This window comes from Aedes aegypti, chromosome 2 (genome assembly GCF_002204515.2).
Source record: "Aedes aegypti strain LVP_AGWG chromosome 2, AaegL5.0 Primary Assembly, whole genome shotgun sequence".
NCBI classification, from domain to species: domain Eukaryota; kingdom Metazoa; phylum Arthropoda; class Insecta; order Diptera; family Culicidae; genus Aedes; species Aedes aegypti.
Window position 1 is genome coordinate 135,795,329 of NC_035108.1, and position 9,417 is coordinate 135,804,745.

The following is a 9,417-nucleotide window of genomic DNA, read 5'->3' on the forward strand; positions in this document are numbered from 1 at the left end:
CCCTGTGGCACTGTTGGAAGACATTCCTCACGGAAAGTTTTCCGCCCTGCAGCGGAAATCGAACTTCTTAACACGATGCGGCTAAATGCCTGGTGACACTAACCGCACCGCTACTAAGCCCACACTTGTAAATACAATTCTAATGTACAGTTTGAATCAGTTTGGATTTTGTTTTCAACTGCATTGGTAATATATAGTTGTTTTCTCGATTTTTCAGCTTCAAATTTGAAAAAAAAAACAAATTCTCGTGAGATCTGTCTTAACGTTTTGTACTTAAAAAAACATATAGGGGATAGGCAAATTGATTGAAAAAAAAAAAAAAAAAAAAACAAAAGAAAAAACAGAGATGTTCCGGATTTTGTGAGGTCATGTCAAAATGGCATTTTTTCCGCTTTTGTATTGCGATGTGAAATTGCATAGATGTTTACAAATTGAGCATGAGCATGAGCATAGCATAGATGACCGTACAATTCGTTGTTGCTACTCCGTGATTGACCAGAACAATCGAAGCTGCATTTATGAATGTGGCTTGGGATTAGCTTACCATTCTTCAATGTGCACAAATCGAGAGCTCAAATTTGAAAAGTCACTAACATCGCCGGCCACGTACGGTCATCGGGGAAGGGAAGGAATGTTAGTTAGACAACCGTGTTGAAAGGCTAGTCCGCTAAGACCATGCTTTTACGACGCATGCTTCTCAACCAACGATTCTTCTACCTGAGGTGCGACACTACCTCGATTCCAACACTCCTCCTTAGGGTCCCAACCTCAACTCCCGATCGTCTCCTCCTGTCTCGAAACTCCTCCTCGTTCCGGACTTCGTACATGCTCCGTCCTCTATCCGAGCTCCTCCTGACTTCGATCCTGTCACAGGAGCTCCTTAGACCAGCCAGCTGCCATCCAGTGTCCTGTATCGCCTACGTTCCCGATAGATTCCGTCCTCCGTTGAGGCCAATCCATCCTGCCTGAGGATCCCGTGCTGCGCCACGCGGCGTATGCGGCCAATCCTCCTCCAGAACGATACATGCAGTAAGAACACGTTCCTGGGCCCTTAACCTGTTGAAATGCTAGTCCGCTAAGACCATGCTTTTACCTACGACGACGCATGCTTCTCAACCGACAATTCTTCTACCTGAAGTGCGACACTACATCGATTCCAACAAACCGTTGTTACTAGAGACCGAGTATACCTCTGCATCTCCACAGTTGTCATGGAAAGGACATTGGGTTAGTGGGATAAGGTAAAGATCTGTGAGTCACCAATGGTTGGTGATGCAATATAATCACGCCCAATCGGATTCGCGATATAATTCGATAAACGCATTGTACCCCGAACAAGTGTTCATCACTCACTCACGCAGGAGTAAGCGACTCGATCAATGGATCAAACACTACTAACAATCCGCGGCGCTTTTTCATTTCGCTACTCGACCGACGCGCGACATGTTTGAACCTGCCCTCGTCATCCACCCCCGCAGGAGCAAGCATCAAGGTCAAAAGATCAAACAAAACTAACCGATCGCGGTTCTTTTCACTTCACTCGACCGACGCGCGACATGTTTGATCCTGCTCTCGTCACCGCCTCCGCGGGAGCAAGCGTCAAGGTCGAAAGAACAAACAATTCGCATAGATGTTTTCAAATTTCCTAGAAACTAGAACTAATAGGAAGTTGAACACCATCGGACGCATTGAGATTCGTTGAAAATCTTCAGAAATATGATCATTTCCGTAAAACCGATTCCATATTTTCGGTCAGTCATGTTTGTATTTTAATCGTGTATATACCCAAGATAAGTGCACCGAAACTCGCACTTGAAGCGAAAAAGTATCTCAGGAAGCAGGTATCTCAGAAAAAGTATCTCATAAAGCCAGAAATTATGCGTAGAGTGCTTCGAAAACATAACGTTTCATGGCCGAGTTGCAAGTTGGAAGACGTTTGTATCACCGAAGTACGTGAAATTTCGTGTGGAGTTTACAGAAACACACGTTGGAAAGTATTTCAACTTCTGGAAGCACTTACTATTCACAGATGAGAGCAAGTTTAATATTTTCGGATCTGACGGCAGGGTTATAGTTTGCCGGAAACCGAATGAAGACCTGAAAATGAGAAATCTTTGTGAAACTGCTAAGCATGGTAGTAGTTCCGTGATAGTTTGAGGCTTCATGCCAGCATCTGATGTTAGTAACTGGCACTTTATCGACGGGATCATGGCTCAATACGTCTATCTTGATTCATTGAAGATGAATCGAAAGCCTAGCGTAAAAATGGCTTTCATCTACCTTATCTCAAAAAAATGGGCATTACATCTACCAGGATAAACAGCTGCAACATACAGCGGCAAAACCGAAAGCTTGGTTAAAAAATGCCCATCAATCATCAATCTGCCGAGACAATCTACAAATCTCGACATTATCGAGAACTTGTGGCAGCTGTTGGATGTTTAAATCAGGAAACATCAAATAACGAGCAGATATACTTTGAAAAGTGCGCTTACTATTGAGTGGATTAAGATCGCTAAAACTTAAACTGAGAAACTTGTGCGATCTATGCCAAATCGTCTCATGAATGTTTTAAAGAGCAAAGGCTTACCTACTCGATACTAGTTTATGGGTTGACACCTGAAAAAATGACAATTCTTTTAGATCAACTATACATTGATATCGGTGGACGATTTTCTCTGTGACTTATATTTGAGGTTTAAATTTACCTTATTATTTTTCGATTCCATTTTGTTTTTAATATTTATAAAAACAGTGTCACAATGAAGTAATGGAAATATGCAAATAATTGTATGAATTAGAAAACCACAGCTTTTTTTATATATAATAATAACAGAACATTGAAAGGAAAATATGAGGGTGGACGATTTTCACTGTGACTCACTGTATTATCTAGATCTATACTCAAGCGGGCATGGTTCTGCAAATGCTCCACATCCTCCAGAGCACATGAAATCTACTGTACAGTGTTCATGATAGACGATGAACCTAAAACTGCTTCCGGAAGCATGGATTTTAAAAATACAATCGACCCTCCACATCTCTCCCTATGTCGATGATTTTTTCGGTCCCTTCATTCTGCATACATTTTCACTCTCCATATCTCGATATCCTCCTTATCTCGATATCTCCGTATCTCGATGTGATATTCGTTCCCAAGTTTCTCTCCGTATGTCGATAAGCTTATTATCAAAGGTTACTAGACTAGATTTTAGAGATTCAAACCAATTTACGGAGCCGAAATGGCATCTGTTTGTTTTTAGTTTTCCTGGTAATTTTCAGTCTAGTATTCCTTATAAATTTGTTCCATGTCTCGATCTCTCCCTATCTCGATGGTCCCTTCGATATCGAGATGTGGAGAGGCGACTGTATTAAAGTTTGCTACCCATATTGCCCAAAGAATGTCTGGTGATGGAGTTCTCATCGCAATATCTACTAAATTCAATTCAGAATTAATTATTTCATCAAAACATAAAGAATTTGAACATGTGTGGGTGAAAGCACACATCGCCGGAGAAACACATATATTTGCTTCTGTGTATTTTCCGCCAGACCAAGCTTGCAAATCATCATATGAAATTTTCTTTCAAACTGCTGGAGAAATTGTATCCCAGTTATCTCCAGAATTCAAAGTGCATATCTATGGCGATTTTAATCAGCGTAATGCTGATTTTATTCGTGATTCCGAAAACGAAAGCATTCTGCTTCCGATTGTCGGTGAAAATGAATCATTAGAATTTATTTTTGAAAAAGCTGCATTTTTAGGTTTAAATCAAATAAATCATGTGAAAAACCGGCAAAACTGTTATTTGGACTTCTTATTCTCAAACATTATGGAAGATTTCTGTGTGAATGAATCTGTTTCTCCACTATGGAAAAATGAAGCATTTCACACAGCGATTGAGTACTCAATTTTTGTTCACAATAATCACAATTCTGACAACTGTGACTTTGAGAATTTCTTTGATTATAAAAACGCTAATTATGACGGAATTAAAAAAAATTAAATAGAACAGATTGGCAATCCGTTTTGAAAAACCAAGGAGATTTAGAAAGTGCAGTGACGGATTTATATTCAATTTTGTCGGAAATTATTCAAATGGAAGTTCCTTTATTGCGAAGACGTCGTAGAAATGGGTCGAAAAACCCTGTTTGGATTAATAAGCAAATAACTAATTTAAAAAATCGTAAACAAAAGGCTTATAAAATTTACAGGCAACAAAAATCTCGAGAAAGTTTAGAAAATTATTTGTATATTGTCAACCAACTTAGTCAAGCCATATCCGCTGCACTTGAAGAGTACAACACAAAAATAGAAAATGATTTAAAATCTTGCCCTAGGAATTTCTTCAATTATGCTAAATCGAAGATGAAGTCCAACAATTTTCCATCTAAAATGACATTGGATGAAAGAGCAGCTGATAATCCAGATGGTATGTGCAATCTTTTTGCTACTTTTTTCCAAGAGACTTTTACTAACTTTTCGGATAGAGATCGTGACTTTGAATATTTTTCTAGTTTTCCTGATTTTACAAGCGATATCGGTGTAAGTCAAATACTGGTACAGGACATTTTAACAGGACTGAAGAATTTAGATTCCACCAAAGGATCCGGGCCAGATGGAACCTATTTTACTGAAAAACTTAGCTAATGAATTTACAGCACCATTATTTTGGCTATTCAACAAGTCACTTGAAATGAGCAGATTTCCAAAAGAATGGAAAAGATCGTATCTCATACCCATTTACAAGTCTGGTAGAAAATCTGATGTTCGAAATTATCGTGGAATTGCTATTATTTCATCCATTCCAAAACTATTCGAATCAATTATAAATAAAAATGTGTTCAGCCAAATAAAACATAGAATAACGAATACACAACACGGTTTCTATAAAGGTCGTTCTACTACAACAAACCTTTTGGAATTTGTAAATTACACTTTGAATGCAATGGATAGAGGTAACCACGTCGAAGCACTTTACACCGATTTTAGTAAGGCATTTGACAGACTAGACATTCCTATGTTGATTTTCAAGCTCAATAAAATGGGAATTGCGATGAGACTCCTCAACTGGATTGAATCTTATTTAACAGATAGCCAACAAATAGTTAGATTTGAGGGAAAAATGTCTAAACCTGTTCACGTTACATCAGGAGTTCCCCAAGGTTCGCATTTAGGTCCATTGTTATTTATATTATTTGTTAACGATATTTCATATGTGATTAAACATCTTAAAATTCTGATTTATGCCGGCGATATGAAACTTTATATGGAAATCAATAGCACCAAAGATAGCGACATTTATCTGAATGAAATAAGTATATTTGATAAATGGTGTAGCAAAAGCTTACTTCAATTAAACGTCAAAAAATGTAATTTAATCACATATAGCAAAAAACGGAATACACCACAGATTACTGTCTCTTTAGGAAATCAAATTGTTCAAAAGTGCGATAAGATTAGAGATTTAGGTGTCATATTAGATTCTAAACTTACCTTTACTGATCATTATAATACGATTATCCATAAAGCAACCAATATGTTGAGCTTTATTAAGCGTTTTAGCTGCAATTTTCGGGATCCATATACGATTAAAACCTTGTACATTGCTTATGTAAGATCAGTTCTAGAATATTGTAGTATTGTGTGGTCTCTGCATATAAAAACACATGGTAATAGAATCGAATCAGTACAGAAGCAATTTCTTTTATATGCCTTACGCAAATTAGGCTGGACAACGTTTCCACTGCCATCATACGAGGCTCGATGCATGCTTATCGATATTCAAACCTTAAATGAGCGTCGCGTAATAGCCATGATTTCATTTGTCAATGATATTGTATCGCAGCGTATTGATTCCACCAATCTTTTATCATGTTTGAATTTCTACACGCCCGCTAGACAGTTAAGAAATCGGAATTTGTTTGCATCAAATAATCATCGAACAAACTATGCAAAATTCGGCCCAATGAATCAAATGATGTCTCTTTATAATCAGCATTGCACAGAAATTGATCTGACCATGTCGCGAACAAAGCTAAGACAATATTTTAATTCCTTAAGATATAATACAACATAAAATTAAGCAAACATGTAGTCTACTATTGATTGACGAAATAAATAAATAAATATTGATGTGATTCCGATGTGATTGCGGTGGCCAATATGCATGGCCGAGCAAGTTTATGAAGCTAGATCGAATTTGCCTCGACTGCTTCCGAATGCATCCAATTTCATTCATTTTTCATATAGTTATGATAATTTGAAATTGGGCAAAATTATGCCTATCTTAATCATTTTGCCCTGGGAGGGAGGCACCGATACTACACACGAAGTTGAATACAATTGTTTTCCAGATTGCAAGATAACTTCAGTTTGCCAACGACAATCAAGGCAGGCTTAGTGAAAATCGCTAGTTTTCATTTGTTGTGTACCTTCGATCTTTCTGGACAAACATTGAAAAAGGGCCACAGTTTTCTATGCGTTTAATTTTCAGTTTTAATGAAAACAGTAAAAAGAGCGTCATTCCAATACGTTACATTCAATTAAAATAAACGGTGCTCTCGTGACGTTACTTTTGAATGTGCATGAATTGATTCTAATTCGATTTTTGCTAATTTTGATGGAATGCAAAAATATGCTTAGGCTAATTACGCGCTTTCATCGTGTTTGTCCATTGTTTAAGATCCGGGCTCACAGTGACAGTTCGTGACAGCAAAATTTCGGCTCACTGTGACGTAGAGAAATTTTGTATTGGTTTCTCCCTCCCAGATTTTGCCTATCCCCTGTATATGATAGACAAACTATTGATGTTCATTTTTATAATTCACTCCAAAATTTCCCATTTTTTTAGTCTGGATACAAATTACAAAAATGTAGGGCCCGTAGCAGTAAACATATATCTAGCAATTCAGGATGACCAATGAGGAAGTGTTCCTGTGGTAGAGGATCTTTCGAGGTTTGCTCGTCTTCCCTGGTTTAAAGTATCTTCGTACATTTTGCACAATATACACATGCAAATAATGGTCACCACCCCTAATCTGATAAACTTTGTGTGTACAACAATCTTTCAAATCTTGTCGTCATTCTCTTGTCAGATGAAATATTTGAGCTGAAATCCAATTTATCAAACGTTTCACGCAGTATTATTCGACATAACCAAGTATGTCTACAGAATATAAGGTTGACCTACTGTTCAATGCGAGGAATTCTAAATAAGTTGTAAGTCCTACTAGAACACGATTATCGATTATATATCAATAACTGGGCCTGCCATTCATTGGAGTATTGGAACTATAGTCAAGTTTTTTTTTTAAATTTATTATCCAACGGTCTGCATCTCCTCCCCTGCCACCATTGTTTCGGAACAATGCACAGAGCTTATCGATTACGCGTGGGCACGCGCTCCCAAATACCTACCCCTCTTCCTCCACGCCATTCAAAACAACCCCAAGTGCCTTTATTTCATAGAATTCCAACCAACAGTTCAAACCATAAACCATGCCCGTGAATGGTTGTTGCGTAACCTTCAAAAACCTAGCGAAACTTTAAAATAGTTCCACTTAGAACAAAATATGCTGTCCCATTCTCAGCCGAGGTCAATCCAGTTGCAATTCAAGCGCAGGTTGAAGAGCATCGCGATCACCATGATGCACAGTGGCGCACAAATTATTGCTGTTTTAAAATCTGTCTCTGCTGGCTTATGATTAAATAATACTGTTAGGCGTTGAACATGTCTGTAAAACAACTTTAAATAAAATTATGTATTTAAAAAAACATGTCTTCAAAATATACTGTTTCTAATTCAACAAAATTCAAAATTGGTTTTGTGACTCAAAAACAGAAAAAAATAGTAAAACTATTTGGATGCTTGTTCATTGAATGGAAAAGAGGACGAGCTGTTAAATTTTCTGACAGTTCATAATATACATTGAGTAGTTATTACTAAAATTTATTTTAAACCTGGATTCAAACTTTTTCGTATTATGAAGCAGTTGTCTGAATTGCAACATGTGGTAAAGAGTCTATTACCATTTATAGGCGTAGAAAGTATCAACTTTTTGTCATTTGAAACAAAGTTTTTGAATCTTAGGGTGTTTCTTAGTTTGGGAACGAGATAAAATTGAGGTTCAATCCTAGGTTTCATCCAACTTGTATATGCAACAGCACCACTGTGCGACGAGGAAGTCACATTCCGTAATACTTCAACCGATGGATTCCCCGTTTGCACTCAATATTAACAAGAATCACCAGCTCTGGTTCCCCGGAGCGAGCATAGATTTGATATACCTACATTTAAAATAATAGCTACCCTCCCCATGGAGGGGAAGCGCGGACGTCGGACTGTCAGCTTGGCATGAGCATAAGTTTTTATCGTGGGAAAACCGATAAAATGGAACATTGCAAATTGTTCGTATAGTTTTGTCCGTTCAATGTTTGGGGGAGGGGGCTCCTCCCAGTCGCTCGATGCCCAGCACTTCCGGTATCGGAGGTATCTACCTCTACGATATGCTTTTGAACTCTGTCGGAACTGAAAACTATTATAAAAATGACGCAACACGATGATGGCCAAGTATCACAACGTAATCATTTTGTTTCATGATTATTTTTGCGAAAACCTGACAGTTTTGCCATGGCAAGTATCGGTATGTAGCGTTATCTGCCCCAGTGCCTCAGTGGTGAGCTGACAGACGAAAGTATATACTGAGGATGGTGGAGGCGCTGCATAAGTGGTAAGGAAAGCATGCACTAAGAATTATTGCAACAAATGCCGGCAAAAAGGGTAAGCCTTGGGAAATCAATCAGAAGAACAACAACCTAATGCTGTGAAAGTTGAAAGTTTGTGGTTTTTCGTTGGTAGCTTTGCTTCGCCTGGTGTGAACGAATTATGCAGTCGCAGCTGAGATTGACAGCATTTATATTTTACTTTGTTCGTGGAAGATGAAATTTCCTGTGAAAGTCGGTCAATTTTGGTGCATCGACATTTCAAGGAACGATGGTGGAAATGAATTTCGCGGAGAACATTGAACTGTCCAATATTGAACTCGTGCTAGTTTTCATGTTGCATGCGTGATAGATTTGTAATTTGCTACTTTACCTTGCACCGTGTTTGTGATTTTCGTTAGAAACAAAATCATAATTCCCCACATGGCATGTAAATCATAGTTTTCCAAAAATGGGTCAAACAAAAAAGTATACAAACAAATATGAAAACGTACTGCCCATAAGAGCATAATTGTCTCATATAGAAGCAATTAAGAAAATAGTACTCAAAGCTTGGGTTTGTCTTCTCATACAAATGCTCATAATTAGTAAGATCATAGTTCTCAGTTAGGGCCTTCCTTCGCCGAGTGGTTAGAATCCGCGGCTACAAAGCAAAGCCATGTTTGGGTTCGATTCTCGGTAGGTCCAGGATC